This window comes from Sitophilus oryzae, unplaced genomic scaffold (genome assembly GCF_002938485.1).
Source record: "Sitophilus oryzae breed Bouriz unplaced genomic scaffold, Soryzae_2.0 scaffold_1059_pilon_pilon, whole genome shotgun sequence".
In the NCBI taxonomy this organism is placed as follows: domain Eukaryota; kingdom Metazoa; phylum Arthropoda; class Insecta; order Coleoptera; family Curculionidae; genus Sitophilus; species Sitophilus oryzae.
The window spans coordinates 435919-457052 of NW_022145681.1; the positions used below are offsets into that span (position 1 = coordinate 435919).

The 21134-nt window shown below is 30.9% G+C and overlaps 1 protein-coding gene and 1 long non-coding RNA gene across 2 annotated transcripts in view; one reads left to right on the forward strand and one right to left on the reverse strand.

The window, feature by feature from the left end:
• The window catches only part of LOC115876530 (lachesin-like), a 502686-nt gene that overhangs the window by 117951 nt on the left and 363601 nt on the right, over positions 1 to 21134 (forward strand). The gene's annotated exons all lie outside the window — the stretch shown is intronic.
• Positions 6747 to 7485, reverse strand: LOC115876539. The gene is made up of 3 exons (XR_004049161.1): positions 7264 to 7485; positions 7105 to 7212; positions 6747 to 7052 (listed from the first exon to the last, which is right to left on the reverse strand). It is a non-coding gene; the product is annotated as an uncharacterized LOC115876539 (long non-coding RNA).

A 21134-nucleotide genomic window follows, 5' to 3' on the forward strand; every position in this document is an offset into this window, starting at 1 on the left:
TCGTTGCGCCACTCTAATAATATTAAAATATGATCTGTTATTTTTTAAATAAACCAAAAAAAATTGGTTAAAAACAACAAGAGACGACGCAAGACGGATTTATATACAGGGTGTCCCAAAAATAAGTGCAAGTATTTTAACTGGTGTTGAAATACTCAGTCAATGCCAGAACCACACCTATGGGTTTTTTTTTGTGAAAAACATTTTTGAAAATTTGAAATTTTTTGAAAACATTTTTGGATTTTTTTTAGTTTTTAGCTAAAAAACATAATTTCTTGATAATATAGCCACATAAGTATTAGATTAAATTTATAAGGAAGAAAATCCAGAAACGAACAAGTGGATCTCAAAATTTTAACAAAAAATAATTTTTTTTGGAAATTTTTAAAGTAAAATAACGCCGTTATTTTGGACTTAATTGAAAAACGATAAAGAAAAAATATGTTTCTTTTATCGAGATCCACTACCCCTTAAAATACTTGCACTTAATTCTGGGATACCCTGTATAAACCCGTCCATAGTAAAATAGAAAAATATTAGAATTTTTTTTTCGTGAAATAAACTCACCGGCAAAAAAAAACCGGCCACTAAAAACTAGACCCAATTTTAAAGTTGGATTTCTAGCGAAGCACTCATTAGATTTTGATGATTGTTTTTTAATTGTAAATTAATTCCCTTTTAACGGATGCTACGTCAGAAATTTTTATTCCGAATTAATTTTGAGCATATACAGGGCACAACAATAAGACGAAGTTTTTTGTCCGAACGTTGTAACACCCTGTAGGGTGCAGCAGGGGTAGTAGCTATTGCTAAATTAAATAACATTGTAAAGGTTCTCGGTGGCGTAGAGGTACAGGCTCTCGTCTACCAATCCGAAGGTAGTGGGTTCGAATCCCACACCCGGCATTTCATCAGCCGACTATTTTTATTAAAATAAAAATAGTTGGGGTACCTAGGTCGACTCAGCCTTAAATGAGTACTTGGGATTCACAATCCTGAGGTAATAATAGGCGGTTGAAGCGTAGTGCTAGCCACATTACCTTCTTTGTATACCGAACGGCTCTAGTAGAGCAAGCTGTACCTTCCTACTCCCAAGGGGTTAAACGTTATATACGGGAGCTATTATTAATATAAATAACATTGCAGCCTTATCTTTTGTGAGCATTTTGTTTTTTTAATCACCACGTTATCTCTTTTTGTATTGGAGATGATATGCTGTTTTAAAACGAACGTCTCGGAAAAATGCTTCGCAGGCAGAAAGTTTTATGTGTAAATAATCAAGGCGACATAGGCGAAAACGGATTTTTGAGTATTTACAATATGACAACAACGGTTGTCAAATTAAAAAATGCCATTATCTGTAACGGATGTTGCTCGTATTGTGGCTTTAATTTAGGATGGCCGAAGTCAACGTTATGTCTCCGATACCCTGGGTATATTTTGGACAACAGTCTAGGATGCCTGGAATCGGTATGGGAACGGGAAACTTCACCAGGCGAATGGACAATAGATATTAGTTCCTTAAAATTTCTTTACATTTTTTTTTAATTTTCATGTTTTAGTTAGTTTTTCAGATTAAAGTAACCTACGTTCTGATGTTTGATTTGTTTTTAAATCTATTTTCTATACGTTTGTTTTAAATCAGCGTATCTCCAATGCAAACAGAGATAATGTCGTGATTAAAAAAACAAAATGCTCACAAAGGCTACAATGTGATTTGAATTAGCAACAGCTATTACAGCTGCTGCACTCTACAGGGTGTTACAAAGTTCGGGCAAAAAACTTCGTCTTATTGTTGTGAGCTATATATGCTCAAAATAAATTTGGAATAAAAATTGCTGATGTAGCATCCGTTAAGAAGGTTACAATTTAACCAAAAATTATCAAAATCTAATGAGTGGTTCGCGAGAAATCCAACTTTGAAATTGTGGCTAGTTTTTAGTGGCCGGTTTTTTTTGCCGGTGAGTGTATATAGATTAGTATGGACGTCATATCTGATTTTTTTCTGTCATCGTCTGTTGAAATCTTACTTGAGAAAAAAACAGAGTATATAGTACGAGAGCTAGCGACGTCGGAAAAACAAGTATTTTAAGACGTCTGGCTCTTTGATATATCTTTTACTATGCTCTCTAGAACAGCATGCTGTTCCAGAGAGCATAGTAAAAGATACTTACGTCTTAAAATACTTTCTCGAAAACGTTGCTAGCTCTTAGACTAATAGAGCCGGCGTTCATTGATATAGTTGGCCACATGGTACATAGTTATATGAATAAATAGGTATATGCAAATAAAATATCAAAATTAGTTTTAATTCACAATAAAAATAAAAATAGTGGCGCATTTGAATAAAATTATATTGAACTTTCCAACGTATAAAAGGTAATTCCATGAATAATATTATCGTTGGACCTGGATTGTGCAGCGCAATAAATACCGCACGCAAAAGACAATAAAATAAAAAGGTCATTTGACTAAATCCTTTTTCAGGCAAATTTAATTTGGCTGAACTTCCGCGCGTTCCAACAACAAAATTAAGCAGCCTTTGTAGACAACACACTTTTTATCTCCACTTATAAAGCAACGAAAGCAATATTAATTAGCCGGGAATGCTCAGAGTAGAAAGCGCTAACGCAAAAGAATTCGAAATAGATTAATTAAGTCTCTATACAGCTGAAATCTCGGCAGCGAGTGCAATCTTGAATTTTAAGCAGGTTTAGTTTTCTTTGTGATGTAGTTTCTATATTGTAATGGAGATGCAGCTAGCTTATATTGGAAGGACTTTCTTACTACGAAAACTAAATTCACCAGCTTTTAATCCTAAATAAAACAAATTATCAGCAGTTTATTTCTTATAAAGTAATGAGGATAAAATATCATGTAACTATTAAGTTAAGGTACCCATTCACGTTCAGTTGGCCGGCCGATTATCTCCGAACTGGCCGATGCCGGCCGGCAGATTTTCAGTACACACATGCAGGTAGATCACAGGCAGTAACCTGCTGTTTTCCGTTTGTTGATAAAAACCCAGCGTGTGTAGTGGTTCGCCGGACGATAGTGGACAGCCGGCACAATTTTAGTTCAGCTAAAAATTTTATTCTCCGTTCAGTTCGGATAATCAAGAATATGGCCAATCAACCATCTTTCATAAAAGACTTCATTGAAATTTACCGTAAAACAGCACTGAATTTTAATCTTCCATACCAGTGGCCAAATATCTTAATGTTATTAAAAGTCTTTCTTCTGGGCTAATTGATTGTCGCATTACCGTATCCTTTTTTGTGATATGCGGTTTAATTAAATTTAGTAAAAACTGAAAACACTCGTCGTTCATTCTTAAATAATTTTTTAAGTCATTTGCACTTGAATTTCGAAGTTCTTTTAGAAGTTCCATGTGCGACAAAATACTACGTTGTTGCAACCATTCTTTCACCCAAATTTTCTTTCTTTTTCTTTTCTTGTTCTCGGTTGTTATTACCACAAGGGCGGCAGCACACTCTTCTTGTGACATAGTCGATCGTAAACTGAATGTGTGTACTGAAATAGGTATAAACGTCCGGAAAATATCGTATCCGGTCACGAACTGAAGGTCAACCACCAAGTATTTAACTGTATGAGCACAGCTTAAGTAAAAACCAGCTCGGACAGTGTAGCGTGCCGCTTTGATCTTTTTACGCTCGGATTTGCGATTCGAAAGAGGGGGAACACTAGAGCGGCGAGCTCTCTCGCCAAAACCAATAGCCGCGTAAGCGCCAGTCAGCCCAGAGATGTATTCAAAAATATTTTACACGTGACGTAAAAAATTATTCGACTGGTGCTAGAACATAATTTAGACACACGTTTTTTAAATTGTTGACTTTAAATAAATATGCATTCTCAAAGAAAAACATTTAAAAAACAAATTAATTAATTTATTTCTAGAAATAACAGCAAAATGAAATTGGTACATTGATTACTTATAGTTATTTACGAATGTTTCTAAATTAGGAGCTTTCGGTTTTTGTTTGCTACATTTAAGTTCTTATTAATATTCTTTAAGGTATAATAAATTCTAACTTTTGCGTATAATTTTAACAAAAAATACATTATAGGAAAATTTTGATTGATGGTTGAATTTAATTGTCTGAAATAATTTAACGAATTTACATAATATATTTTCATTTAAGGAAAGTTCTTCAAAATTGTTCTGAAAAATTTTATAAAAAACTTTTTTAAAAACAAGTTTTTATTTAAATACACTAAAAAGAATAAAATAAACTTTTTCTTTAAAACTTTTATTATGAACTTATAACGTCATTATACAATTTTAATATTATATAAAAGCTTGTCGCGAGATTTGAGTGTACAGTTGCACTCATAAAAATCTGGTACGACAACTTTATCTTGTAATTCCTGGTCTAGTGGTCATTAATAACACAAGCTTTGAAAATGAGACAGGGTAGACACAGGTTTTAGTTAATTTACTTGTTTATCGATGTAGAGAAATCTCGCGACAAGCTTTTATACATCTAATATTAAAATTGTGTAATGACGTTCTAAGTTCATAATAAAAGTTTTAAAGAAAAAGAGTTTATTTTATTCTTTTAGTGTATTTAAATAAAAACTTGTTTTTAAAAAGGTTTTTTTATAAAATTTATTTTCTACTTTTTAGTTATGCTGGTTTCTCAGTGCCGCACACTTAAACTCAATTTTTTCTTAAATAACTTTCTATGGGTATCCTAATAATATGTATATCGATTTTCATTAAAAAAGGAGAACTTAAAAAAAACGACAGCCGTCAAATTTCACAGTTCAAATGTGAGACAAATAAAATGAAAACCGACTATGGGGTAGGGGGCATCCAATATATCGATTTTTATCAAAATCGGACAAATTTGAAATTATTTGACAGCTGTCACATTTGACAGCTCAAATTTTTTTCCTTTCATTTTAGCCCACGGCCATCATCGATTTTTATCAAAATCGGACAACTTTTTGAAAAGCTCTATAGTGTGAATATACTTTTGAATTGAAAATTAAACAGACTATATTTTGAATTATTTCCATAATTATTTGTGCAACCAGCAGCCGCACGTCCCGGAAAACCTTTCCCCATTCCATCAATAAAAATAAAATTGAAATAAAAACACAAATACCTATGGTTAAATATATAAAAAAAAAATCGAATTAAAATCTTCCGTAATACGGCCCTACGCGCCACCGGTGGAGGGTATGCATCGACTGAATGAGGCTGACTGTCGGTCGCTTAATTCAGTTAGCGCATCGTCGGAGTGGGGCGCTTTAAATTCGAGCGTGGTAAAGTCCCTAGATATATAAAGTACCGCAATTGGTTTGTTCAATGTTATTGGCGCCAAAATGGCGGATTTTTGGGGTATTTCTGGAAAAACTGTAGTGGTAGGACTGTTTAAATGTCACATTTGTCTGAATTTGTCATGTCAAATGTTGAGAAGCTGTCAATTTTAGGATAAAAATATTTATCCACATATTTTAAAATAATTATAAATCCACTAAAATGCTACAAATTTTTAGTTAATAATGTATAGGCGTCGATATCTTTAGTGAAGAAATGTGTATTACACGAAAAGGCCGCCATTTGATGTGTTTTCTAACATCGTCGATATTCAATACACGTTAGGTAGTGGATTGAATTTATTTATGCTCCAGTGAATATTTTTAACAATCTTATTTGTAGTATAACCTACTGGTACATAAAACTTCATTATAGAACAAGACAAGACCACAATAGATCTGAGAAGGTCGCAGTGGGTCAGGCCGAAATCAACCTCTAGAAATCTAATCTAGAACAAGACAAAGACCTTACTTGCAAACTACCATACATATCTTTTAAAAAGGATGCTAAGTGTAAGTGAAATCTCTACGTAATCATTCCCTAAAATGTTTAGTGTAGTTTAGTTTTCAACATTTTGCAGCAAGAAGTTTAGATAAATCTACAATATATTATCATCAGACCAAACGAAGGATAATTATTTAAAAGAATAAGTTATGTTATGATACATATATAGATTTGGATGACATCGCTTCAGGTGGTTTTACCAGTCAGGACTAACAGGGATATTAATCAAAACAATGAAAAAAAGCTCAAATAAATTTGATCCTAATAACAAGAATGTTGTTTATGCATATGCTAACTATATAGTTATTTTCATGGACTTAAATAGATTAGTTTTTATGTATTTATTGATAGTAATTAATATTTTTTGGTTCATATTGTAATTACTAATAGAAAGTAAACAATATAATGTAAGCATGTAAAGTTATATTTAAAAATTTGGTCTTATACTGTCAGTTATAAATAAAAGTGTGTGATTTAAATTTGATTTTTATACATGACATAAAATTGTTAAGATTCATTTGAAGTTTTACATATTGTCGAGGTAAAATTATTCCTACTTAATTTATGTATAACAATAATTACAGTTATTTCAATGTTAAATTTATAGCAGTATAACTTTTTTATTATAATGATACTTAAACATTATGACACTTGTTGTTTTAAAAATATAACATTAAATTGCAGAGTAAAATATATTTTAATTGTATTATGTGGTATTAACTTGCTTTTATTCAACTAATAATAAATTTGTTGTATAAAAATCACTCCATAACATACAAACCTTAATTATACAGCATACATAAAGAGCTCCTATGCGTTTCAAGCTTCTTTCTAAGTTATTTTTAAATTAAGTGCTCAATTACATACCTAAAATACCGAAACTATCTGAAGTAATACTAATTGAAACAATCTTTCTATCAATATATTAATATATTTCAAAAATAGCAGGTATGTATCATATCAATTTAATTATTACATTTATTTGTTTCAACCATGGTTCAAAATTTTCTCGTATAAAAGCCGGCATTCAAATATAAGTTTGTAGCTTATTCATAGTTCCAAAGGCTTTCGTTAAATCATGCTTATTTGTCAAAACTAACTACAGCATAACTGGTATAATAGGGAAAGTTTACTTATGGTATAGGTATCCCGTTCTCATCAACAAACAAAGTTTTTCCAATTGTTTCGACTGAATTAAGTACTAAAATTCAAAATGTTATTCCACCTTTATTTCTTCTTACCTATTAACTTACTTCTGTTGGCGTACTTTGCGCTAAAAGGTAACATAACATAAATGCTAATACAAATGAAAAACACTTGTACGGAAACCATTCGTTTATAACCTCTTAACATATATAGGCCTAAAAAATTAAATTTATGAAATTGAATATTATTATACCACCTGATATTACATTAAAATGAAGGTAAACTGTAGATAATAAACGTAATTCTATTACAATTAATAAATATTTTATTTTACGGCTTGCCTGTCAATGTTGGTCGGCCATATTGGCGCCGGACCGACCAGCTGCTTAAAAAGCCGAAACAGCGAAATGTTGGCCTCCTTTTTAAATTTGCCGCTAGTTTTGGCGCCAATATGGCGGTAATTGCGGTACTTTATATATCTAGGGACTTTAGAGCGTGGGAAAAATTGGCGAGTGTCAAAGCTATGTTATTCTGTAAGCTGTGGTATGAGTGCATCGAGTTGTGCCTATTGCCGGCCGGCAAGGACGAACAGTCCTGGAACTGCCGGACAACTGAACGTGAATGGGTACATTTATAAAAAAATATACATGGTGAGTCTTAAATAAGTGCAAATATTTTCAGGGCTGGTAGATCTCGATAAAAGAAGCATATTTTCTCCGTTTTTCAAATAAGTCAAAAATAATTGAGTTATTAAGGTTTGAAAATAAAAGACAAATATTTATTAAAATAAATTGAGAGTCACCGGATTTTTTCTGTATTTGCATCCCTTTTAGTGTTGTAAGTTTAGTGTTTAGTAACGGGTGCTGTTTTCGTAGATCTCTCCGCAGCTTACGATACTGTGCAGCATAATCTCATGCTACATAAATTATACCAACTGATGAAAGACTACATCTTTACCAGCTTCGCGTAAGAGTTCTTCTCCAGAACCGTAGATTTTATGTAGAACTAAATGGCAAGAAGAGTGGGTGGAGGATACAAAAAAGTGGCCTACCCCAAGCCTCTCAATTTCGTTCTGTCACCAATCTTATTCGACATCTATAGTAACGACCAGCCACACCCCCAACACAAAAAGTTTTATTTATGCTAGCGATCTGGCGCTAGCCAAAGATTTCGAAACAGCAGAAATGTGTCTAACAAATGGACTTGACACTCACACATCTAGAGATTAACCTCGCCAAAATTATTATCGATTGTTGGTTCACAGCCGTCTTTTTTTTGATCATTTTTTCGATCATGCGGTTTATGAAACCGCTGTGTCATTAAGTTGAGGGGATTTTTTATATTAAATGTCATTATAAAATGTTTTACTTTTCTTTTAGTAATTAAAAACCTCAACATTTTACTTCCATTTATTTTTAAAAACTGGAACATTATTTTCAAATTAACTAATTTTTAAAATAAAGATTTTATATTTGGTATATAAGGTGCCCGGTGGCGTAGAGGTACAGGGTGGGTCAAATTCGACGCTTTTAAAAGAAAACACCCTTTTCTATAGGAGATAGACAAAAACTAATATCGGTGTCTGGAGCTCAATTTTTGTCAAAAACATGATGGTGAAAACTGCATGTCGATATCTGTTACCGTTTCGGAGTTACGGGGTGTACGAAGTAGAGGGTGTCCCTAATAAAAAATAAATTTTTCTGTTGATAACTCTTAAATTATTAATTTTTAAAAAAATATACTTAAACCATTAAATTCTACGTAAAAAGGTGCTTTGGAAATTTTTCATAGAAATACAAAATTTTCCATAGTAAAAAAGTTACAGCGATTTGTTAAAAATGCACATTTTTGAAAAACACAACCGAAACGGTAACAGATATTGATGTGCGGTTTTCACCATCATGTTTTTGATGAAAATTGAGCTCCAGACACCAATATTAGTTTTCAACTATCTCCTATAGAAAAGGGTGTTTCCATTTAAAAGCGTCGAATTTGATCCACCCTGTACAGTCTCTAGTCCACGTAGTAGGTTCGAATCCTACACCCGGCATTTCATCAGCCGACTATTTTTATTAAAATAAAAATAGTTTGGGTACCTAGGTCGACTCAGCCTTAAATGAGTACTTGGGATTCACAATCCTGAGGTAATAATAGGCGGTTGAAGCGTAGCGCTAGCCACATTACCTTCCTTGTATACCGAACGGCTCTAGCATCGCAAGCTGTACCTTGCTACTCCCAAGGCGTTAAACGCTATATACGGGAGTTATTATTATTATTATTATTATTATATTTTTATAGGCTACGATTACAAAAGTAATTAATCAATACTATTAAAAAAATAAAAATAACAACTTAATATGTAAAAAATTATATTATTATTTAGTACTGTATTTGTTTGTTGCATGAATTTGCTGCAAAATTACAATAATGCTATTATTATGCATTAAACCAGCTTTTATAAATAGGAATGTTTATTAAGTATAATGTTTGTTTTATCGGAAAAACATATTTTAAATTGCGTTACAGCAGAGGATAATGAAATTTGGAATAGGATAAAGTACCTACGTTTGATTTGCTGCAAAAGCAAAACAAATATAAAGAGAAAACATTTTGGCGGTATGAGCTGTAAAGCAACCGGAAAACATCTGTTTACCACAGACACGTGTTTCTGGCGGTGTGGCTAACATCAGTGGTGTGCAAATTGGCGTAACTAGACACCGACTTTTAGGGGGTCCAGCTCACTTATAAGATAATATTGATTTGAGTTTAAAACCAATTTTAAACTATTCGCACCCATCACCTAGTGGGTATGTAGGCTAATTCTGAGGTTGGTGGAGTACGCCCGGTACCATAACTATAAAAAAGAATAATCTACTATTTCGATTACTAAGTAAATCTAATAAACGGTGCCCTTAAGAATAAAGTTTATTAATTACTATAGGATATCATATCGTCCAATTGCCAAGTCATTATAATTATTATAGAAATAAAGATGACTAATATTGATACTATGCATTTACATGTACATGCACATCCACTTGATACTATGCATTTATATCAAAATTGTTGAATATGTGCTTAAAGAGAGACTAAATAAAATAAACTGACTTGGTTTTACATGAGATCTCACAACTTTTTATAGCGGAGTAATTGTGTTGCGAGACTGGGCATTTTTTACATTCTATGTTTTTGATGGGATCTTATTTCTTTTTGTAGGTTATTCTTCTATTTTTTGAGTTTGACTATAATTCATCAACTTTGAATTATCGTATAATTAATTAAGTCAGATAATAACAATTGAATTAATTCTAGTTTTCTAACCACTTGTGTTTCCGACTTTCGTTATAACTCAAATATCAACTTTAAAAATGTTCAATTCACAATTTTACCAATGCTTATTCAAAATTATTTTTTTGTCAATTTTACAGATATTTTATTTTTTATCTCGAAATCTATAAGAGATAAATCCTTGAATTATTGTTTAAGATATGTATTTAATATTTTACAATCAGAATATTAACGAAAATAAAATAAAAAAAATTATGCCCCGATGCAGCCTCAAACTCGGGCCTCCCGAGTTCGGCCTTCCGAACTAGCGGAATACTTTGCCGCCGCGCTATCAAGCCTTGGTCGAAATATGTTCAAGCCTAGCATTTAACATATTAAACTAAAACAATAAATAGGGACTTCATTAAAGTCTGACTAGAAAAAAATCATAATCCTTGAATTATTGTTGGACGGCTAGACAGTTAACTTTTAATCCATAAGAATATTTTGAGATTTTTCATTTTTTTTTTGGTTATAAGGTTAAAGCTACCTAAAATTCTAAATTTGGAGTTTGTGACACATCTAGAAGTATTTTAGAATTTTGATGATCTGTCAGTGGGTCAATGTCGAAATTAAAGAAATTTGAAAAGCGATAATTCATAAAATATGAGGGATAATTACTAGATATTTTGGTAACCTAGTGAAAATTAATATTCTTGCTTTATAACGAAGTTACAGGGTGGTCAAAAGTGCCGCTAATAACTTCGAGAAAAGGATGGTACGGCTGTGCTCGACTTGGCGGGGGCACTGTCGTGCCCAAGATAATAAAAGACGGTAAAAAACGGAAATTACAAATAACCGTTAAATAACTTTATTAATTAATTATGTTACGATTTTTTTATACAGAATCTTATTATTTTCTTGAGCAAACTTTTACAAATTTTTAATTCGGAAATTTATTTAACTTCCTAAGGTCTGATTTGATAGGAACGCGACAATTTATAATTCCTTAATGAATGCAGGTACTTTAACAAGTCGCTAATATAATATAATGGAAGAAAATTTAATAATCAGCTCGCACTACGTACCGTATAATTTACTTCTAATTCGTTCGAACTTTGCCCGCTTAAAACTTTTGACAGCGGTACTTCCTTAGAAAGTTTCGAACTTCGATCAAAGTTTGGTCATTGAAATTGAACGGAGAATGGACTAAAACTATACAATTCGAGATGCGAATGAAATTATCTTTATCAGAATTGCTATTGAAATTTTGCACCGGATACAAATAGTGTTGAAACCACATGCGGCCATAGAAAGACCAAGTTTCAGTAAATGTACAGTCAGTAACAATTCCATCGGTGGCGTTCGTAATAATTGTTCGATAACATTTTATGCTATTAAAATAATGTAGGATTACTAAAAGGATTTTAAAAATATTGAAACTTTTGCGCTTGGAAAAAAATGCTAAGTATATCGCTGGTGAAACGAATATCTTAAATAATAATAAATATGTATTTTTGTGAAAGCGTTTCAAAATTGACAGTTTTTGATATTTATTTGAGATTCGAAATGACATTCTTTTAGGCACTAGTATCTAAAAGTGACACTTGTTTAGTCACTAGTGCCTAAAAGTAAAAAATGAAACGTTAGAAACAATGAAAATATTTATTTATTATATAGTCTGTCCAACGAGAAGATCCTTGACAGTGATAGATGTGTCTGTCATTTTAATTTCAAAGTAGTTTATTTTATTTTACAAAGAAATAAGTTGGTACAACTGGAACGCATAGCAGGAAATTATTATGTTTAAAATTTGACTGACAAGTGATTACTTCAAAATATTGTGAAAAAAACTGTATATAACTGAAAAAATGTAATCGAGTTATTTAATTTAATAAAAAAACGGTATGTGTTAATACAAAACAAACAAGAAGAAGACACCACATACCAAAAAAATATAAAAAAGAACTATTTCTTATTTTCAAGCTTTATGAAACTTCCCGCATTTATGATTATATTTGTCAATATAACAAATACAAATTTGTAATAAATAAAACAACATAAATAAAACAAACTATTTTATTATTAATAACACTTAGGAAATTTTATGGGTACCTTAAAGGTTGATTAATTAACTTTAATCTTAATTTTTTAAACCAGTACCTTTGGCATTATTTTTCTTGTGCAATACTAAAATCCATTATTTACGTATCGTGTGATGTCGATATTTTACAGCTACTCTAGTTTTTAGCATGTGTTTAGTATAATCCTTCTACCATATTCGAGACGCACTTATTTACGACGAGATGGTATACGAACATTAATGATGGTAACTTTATTGGTGTATAAGATTTTTTGCCTGGGCAGCGAGTATTAACCATAAACTGTGCTCTGGGTCTACAGTTAATTTTCACTCGGTGTTTCCTCCACTTGACTTCGAAAGACACAAAACACACGTAATAACACGAATCAAAATGCATCATCTTCCAAAACGCAAAAGTTGACACAAAATTATAACCTCTAATTTGGCAAGACTTTGACAAGCGTCAAAAATCTAAAGGCGAGTTCATACGCATCGGCGTCCGTTTGTCGTTTATCGTTTCGTCAAACCAATAAAATCAAAATACGATCTGTCATTTTTGAAATAAACCAATAAAACTGGTTAAAAACAACAAGAGACGACGTATGACGGATTTATATTTAAACCCATCCATAGTTAACTTAAAAATTATTAGAAACTTTTTTTAGTAAAATAAATAGATTGGTATGGGACGTCATCTGCTTTTCTTCTGTCATCGTCTGTCGAAATCTTACCTGAGAAAAAAAAACAGAGTATAAATACGATTAAGACAACTTTAGTTAACAGGAATTCTTTGTAATCGGCTTCTAATAAAGCGTTCTATTTCCAGTTTTGTAGGTAAATGCTTTTAATTTTTTTGCCTGATATCCGGAAGCTTTTATTTTTAAAAATGCAATAAGGTTTGTGAATTTGCTAATATTTACGTTTCTGTTCAGGTAAATAAATCATGGTGCGGAGAATCGAATATTTACTCCACAGAGTTGACGGCTTTGGATAGTGGTAGTGGATAACTTCAGGAAATAGGCTAGCAATACCTTTTCTGTGAAATTCTCAACTTGTTTTTCTTTGACCCAGGTTTCAAAGTTATTGTAGGTGGTCTCGTATAAGTTTTTCGACTTCTCGGGCACTAACGTGGATAGCGCAGTTTCAGCAGCTTGTTGAATATCCAAAGAGTCGTCATTATCACTCATTTTTTCACAAAACTTTGTAGGAAATACGGCGACGTTTGAACCTGACAGACCTTGTCATTAAACAATGCATAAACAATGCCTTAGAAACCGATTGGCCGAACATTTTAAAAAATGTTTAAAAATAAATAATAATAATAGCATGAAAATTTCAAATTATCCGCGAAGAGAGTGTTTTAAGTACTTGACGCATTGTCACGCACAATGCTGAACAATTTTGCGTCCCGTGCTTAAAACACATTCTTTCGCAACTTGTTACATAAATAGGCTTTTGCCAAGTGCTAGTGTTATATCCAAACAGAAACCAGCTTTTCAGAGGCTTTAACTTATTAAGCAAATTTGTCTAATCAATAAAAATACTTCAAAGTATACATCTCCTTTATCTTCAAAAGAAAAAAAAAAGAAAAAAAAATTCTAACTATAATCTATAGTGCCTTCTAGAGTTAACTATACAATTTAGTTTTTAGCACATGCACATCCACTAAATCGGTGATATTCTGATAGGCTGTCGGGATATAGATTCAAGCTTGGGAATTAACAATTACTATCTATCCGTGATGTATCGGTTAATATAATATAGGAATTGGGAGAATGCATTCGGTATTGAACAAGCGTGCTGCGAGGATCTCTAAATTATTATTTGTTATATTTATTATATCCTTATAATATCCTATAAGTGTTTATAGCAAACTACACTATCTAATGACATTTACTGACATAATGAGGTAAGATCAAAAAGATCCAAATAAAACAAGCAGCGTACTGGAAATTCAAGCCTGCTTCACCTACGTAACCGTAGATGGAGCTGAAAGCAAGGTAGGGTTCTATACAGGGTCCGGCAATAGTGCGTGCGGCATCTGTAGCTCCTAGAATAAAAAACTTGAGAATTTTGTTTAAGTGCAAACCTAAAGTATGTACCAGGATGTATTTCAGGAAAATATTTTAACTTCTATAGGGTGGCTCTAAAAAGTGTGAGTGGACCTGGATGATTTTTTTTTAAATGGAACACCCTGTATATTATTGCATTTTTGGCTTTCTTTCAGATCACTTTACATAACCCTAAGATATGAATAAATAAATTTCGATAGTTTCAGAGATATTAAAAAATAAATTAAAAAAATATATTTTTCAGCCCTTCTTAAAAAAATTATTAAAAATACAAGAACCTGTTCTGAAATCAAAATTATTTTAGGTATTTACTTTAAATGGTCTGTACTTACTTTACTATAAATAAGAAAATCGTAAATCATACAGGATGTTCAAAATTCTACGCCAAACTTTCTAAAATATAAAATAATTTTTCTTCATTTTTTTAAATGGAACACCCTGTATAATATTTTTTCAATAGACGGAGAATTAAAAAATGAAAAATTTTTGTATTTAGAGTATTTCAAAATTTTTAACGGTTTCGCAGATATTTGCGGTTTCATATGGCATCATATGGCATTTTCCACAATAAATTTTTATCAAAGCCACCCAATGATTTTTCTCTCGTATTTTACCATTGAAAGCGCCATATGAAATAATACTGCGTGTATTTGCGAAACCGTTAAAAATTTTGAAATACTCTAAATACAAAAAATGTTCACTTTTTAACTCTCGATCTAATAAAAAAATAATATACAGGGTGTTCCATTTAAAAGAACAAAGAAAAAATATTTTATATTTTAGAAAGTCTGGCGTAGAATATTGAACATCCTGTATGATTTACGATTACCATATTTATAGTAAAGTAAGAACAGACCATCTAAAGTAAATACCTAATATAGTTTTGATTTCAGAACAATTCCTGTATTTTTAATAATTTTTTTAAAAAGGGCTGAAAAAGGGCTATATATTTTTGATTTATTTTTTAATATCTCTAAAACTATAGAAATATATTTATTCATATCTTAGTATTATGTAAAGTGATCTGAAAGGAAGCCAAAAATGCAATAATATACAGGGTGTTCCATTAAAAAAAATCATCCAGGTCCGCTCACACTTTTTTGAGCCACTCTATAGAAGTTAACATATTTTCCTGAGATACATCCTGGTACATACTTTAGATTTGCACTTAAACAAAATTCTCAAGTTTTTTATTCTAGGAGCTGATGCCCGACGCACTATTGCCGGACCCTGTATAAAATGTGCATAATGTACAGAAGTATAAAAGGATCTTAACCTCTTTGTCGTAAAACATTTGATTTAATAAAATTAACTTTGTTGTTAATTATCCTTACGTTTTTAGATTTCCGTACCCAAAGTGTAAAAACGGGAACCCTATTCCGTCCGTCCGTCCGTCCGTCCGTCCGTCTGTTATAGCTAGACAGTTGACATTTTCACAGATAATGTATCTATGTTGCCGCTATAAGAACAAATACTAAAAACAGAATTAAATAAATGTTTATAAATAAAAAAGTACTTTCACTAAACATTATCTTTTAAGTAAGAATTTTAGATAGAATCTTTCAAGTCCTCGGTGGCCGCGTGGTTAAAGCGTTTGGACTTTACGCTGCTATGACGTTGGAGCCGTAGTAAGGCAGGTTCGAATCCTAGCCAAGGCGACATTTTTTAATAATTTTTTTTAATATTTACATATTTTTACATATTTATTTTTACTTTTTACATATTTATTATTGATTAATACAATTTTTAGTAAAGCGTTTCTTCATTTTTTTTAAATTACTTATGCGCGCATTCAAAATTTCAGCTAAATCGGAAAAAAAGTTTATAATAATATAGTGTCTAATGTTGTATAGATAATGATTGGTACGGAACCCTTCGTGCGAGAGTCCGACTCGCATTTGACCAATTTTTTTTATTTTGAACATCTATACCACAGATCCAAACATTTGTTTCTTACCATTATCATTCATGGTAATGAAAAGACAGACAGTGTACACTAGTGTTTAATTGTCCATCATTTTTTACACTAGTAAAACTATGCCATATAGAATGTCTATTTTTTTACTATTTCAGATCATCCATATTTTAACATTAAATTATTTATACAATTAAAATTGTTATTTACGTTGTAGGTATATTAAGGACCATAGTTTATTATAATTATTAAATACTAAATTTAATGTGAACATTTCACGTATTTCAATAAAATATAATTAAATATCCGTAATGTAAAAAAATATGAGAACTGTAGTTTATGTTTTAGTGGGCAAACATAATTACACAAGTACTAAAACCGTAAATATTGATTGGCATTCGGCTTTGTTTACCTGCAAATATCATTAGAATTTCAGTTAATTTTTAACTTCAGTTGATTCTAACATTATTGGTTTACCTTTAGTAACCCATAATTTTGTATTTCTACTTTAACTTAATTTATCAAATCAAATCAAATTTTTTTAAATAGGTTCGTTAGAAATAGTTATTTTTTTATACAAGACGATAAAATGGTATTTTATCGTCGACCCAAAAGATTATTTTTTTTTTATTTAAAAAAAAGAAAAAAAAATTAATTCCGAGAGACGATAATGCAATTTTATCGACAAAAATTTATAAAACAAATTTTTAAAAAATATTCAGAAATTATTTCCAGGAAGTTATTACGAGTAGAAAAAATATTGTGCTGGGTTGGCGTTCGGCGTTAGTTTCTAGGTAATTTGACAAATAAATAAAGCTGTCTCTTTAGTTGTCTGTTTTGAGTCAATATTTTTTAATTCTCTTTCGTGTCGATTGCTGATTGAATTGGAGCCATAAATGGCTGAAAACGAAATAAGTAAGCTACCAACAGATATTCGGGCTGCGGCGACAAACGCCATATCCAAACTACTTCCATTTAAATCCCGAATAACTTATGAAAAGGAATACAAAAATTTTCAAAAATGGAAGCAATTAAAAAACGTGCGAGAAAAAATAAAGTTTTTAACGTATCCTCGCTGATAAAGTAACATTTAATCTATCCTTGCGGTTAAAGTACTATTTTTGATAGGTATAAGGCAATTTTAACAGTTGCTATGGAAAAAATACATTTTTATAATAACGCTAAAAAATAAACAGTCTTGATTTAATTTAATATTGATTGTCAGAAGTATTTTTTAAGTGACCATAGAGCAAAATCCACTCGATATAGAAGATTATTAATTAAAAATGCAATTGTTGCTGTAAATTCAGCCGGAATTCCATTTAAAAACTAAAACTCTAGCTTAACAAGATATGCGGATCTTAAACAAATATAATTTTACTCTTAAATGAAAAGAGAATAGTGGAAAATAATTTAAAACTACTTTATATTTTTAGACAATCATAGGCCTTTCTAAGTGCTCTTCACTTATTGTCTCTCATTTGATATGTATTTTAATTATGTAGCAGGAACCAGCCAAGAGGAGATTCCCCCTAGCACCTGACTAGAAGCTTCCCCACCAATGACAAGGTCTCGCATCTCTTAGAGGAAGTACTGTTTCTATAAATACATATTTACCTATTTTTCTCGTCGTTTGGGCTGTTATTTTTGATTTTCCTCTTCTGCCTTCTACCTTTCCTTCTATAATCAACTTTAGAAGCTTTGCTCTGCTATTGCGCATGACATGGCCCAGGTATGCTGTCTTTCGTTTTTTATAATTGCAAGTAATTCCCTTTCCTTGTTAAGCCTCCCAAGAACCTCTTCATTGCGTAGGGTAAAGTAAGGTATGTTGGTAGTATAATTATAGTAGCAATATTGTTTTATAAATTAAATACTAAAATACTAACTCGAAAATTCTCATAATATTGAGTATAATCCAATTTCCACTGATAGTCTTCGATAATTGTTATTAATCTCTAAATATGTAAAACATGTACCCAATTTAGTAGCTTTATGTATACACCCGAGCAGACTCTCAGCAACCGTTTTAGATAAAGGAAATGCGAAACGTTGTGGGATCGGTCACGTGGTGCCCGATATTAAATGAAGACTTTGCCTCATCGTGCAGTTATATCGTAAAGGTTTAGCAAATTTATGTTTTAAAGATATTTTCCGTCCTGGCTTTTGAATTTAAATGGTATGTTTAACGTGGAATTGCTACGATGTTAGTAAGATTTATAGTTTTTGTAGAGGTTTTTATGGTAAAAAGAGAAACTTATACAGATTTCGAAAAAATATGGGATACGGAATTCAGCAAGCTATATTTTAGATATTCCCGTTTTATATCTTTGATATTTATTTTTATGGAAGTTATTAAAGTATATTATTATTAGACATGGAATTATGCATTTGCATGTTGCTAAAAATGATACTTTTTATCGTTATTGCATATTTTAGAACATTGTTTATATGCAGTGATTGTTTTAGTAGTTGTGTTTAGTTGAGCTATAATAAAAATATAAAAACGTTATACGCAAAATACCAAAAGCCATATTATAAATATTATTAAAAAATATATACCATGTGGCGGATTCATCTCTCCAAAAAAATCCTTTATGGGTATTTCGCCACTGCACTGCAAGAAAATCTACAAAATAAAATAGTTATTTATTGTAAACACTTCTGCATTAAACCTAAACGGACACTGCTTGTCAGAACTTACGTTTACAGTTATACAAATTTGCCAAACAAAGAAAAAAATGCTCAACGTTTCGGAAAGTTTATCTCTTTCCGTCGTCGGAAGCAAAAAAAAATACAAAGATTAAAGAAAAAAACTATTTCAAATATTTAAATTCAACTATTCGAGAACACTTTACTTTTTTAAAACAGATACGTCTACAAGAAACCGTTGACGTTCTGTTAAAATGACATTATATCAAGTTAAACTTCAAAATTAATAATTGCTGTGCAGTGGCGAAATACACATAAAGAATTTTTTTGGAGAAATAAATATTATTATTATAAATATAGTACCGTATGATCGAATAAAAATGGCGTCAGCGATGGCTATGAAATCAAGATCGCTGTCATTTTATATGTAAATTTATATAGGAAATGCCATCGATCGTCATTTCCAAGCCAACTGGACGCCGTTTTTATTCGATCATACGGTATATCTCCGTATTGTCTTTACAAGAGGAAACGATTTTTTATTATTGACATTTTGAGAAAAATGTATTGTTCATAAAAAAATGTCTTGTCCTAAAATGGTTAATTCCGTTTATACTTTTCCAAATTTAAATACCGTTTCAGAGAAAATTAACATGAAGATATAGTTAAATTTTTCAGGGTAATATAATTTCGTTTTCGTTCTTTGAGAGATTATTACTGATGGAATTTTAATAACTACCCTCATATTTTTTGCTGTTTTAAGATGTTCCAGAAGCACAATATTTATTTAGTTCCATTCTACGGAAAAAGTGATAATAGTTATCGGAAAATGTGATACTGTAACAACAGGAAAAAATATGACGTTAATCAATATTAATAATAACCATCTATCAAAGAGTGAAAAATCTGATAAGAAATGAATGATCTATAAATCGAAGAATATGTGAGATCTTAGTAATTTTGCAACAGAACTTCAGAAAATTTTCTTTTCTCTTATAATTTGGGTTAACAAAAACCATGTTTTATTTTTTTCTCTTTTTTCTCTTAAGTGCTGTTACTTCATTATTTTTTTAAAGATGTATTTTAACCTCGATTTTAACAGCATTTAGCTATATTATTTTATTTATCATTCCTTTTTGTTATCAATTAGACAACATAAGTCTAAATTTTAATAAACATTTTTATTTTGCTTTTCTCCTAAAATTAGAATAAAAATAATTAAAAAGTTATATTATTTCTATTTTAAGCTCACACGTCAAAACTTTTCTATTTCGTGACAATATTTTAGAGCTGAAACTTAACTAGTGTCGTTAAATTTATTTCCTGAACTAAACTAGTTCTCTAGAGAGTATCCGTTATATTTATAACTTACCTTAAATTAACATTAATTATAGTTGATTATTAGCTGGTGATTTAAATATATAAAAAGTGAATATTTAGAAATATTGTCAATATGGATGCTTTGTAGTAGAAAGCGATAAGACGAAAAACCATTTTATAATAAAGCTACAAATTATATTTAGAAAGCGATCACCTACTGAAAATTTTTGATGTTCATTACACCATTTACAATTCTTATATATTATACAATAAAAAAAATATACCATAATCATTTCTAACAATAATAAAATCTTTAGCAATCCTAGCATGAAAATTTCAACAATATGGCAACCACTCTAAAACGCTCCAATACAGGTGTTCTTATTGGAAAACCTCATGCTTGACTGCATCCAACAAATTCACAAGTGAATGCTCAGAGCTAGTATATAAGCTCAGTAGTTTTAGGATTTAGTTTAGTTCACACTTGATAACGGTCAGTGATACTTCTGACCGAAACGTTGTGTAAGCAAAATAAATAAAGACAATGGAAGCAAACTCTTTTAGTTTTAATACTGAATCATTGTTATCAATACCATATTTAAAGTAACGGTAAAGTTGAATATTATTTTGTCGGTTAAATGTGATGATTTTTAAGCATTTTGTAGCTAAATTATTTGAATTTTTAGTCTCATTTTAAATTTAGAATGAAAGACCTATCTCTCTTATTACGTAGTTATTTTAGCGAAAGTTTGAAATACCCTGTGACAAGGTAAGGAATTTAAACTCAGTCATCAAGATGTATCTTTACTCGATAATTTGATTTTTTGGTTT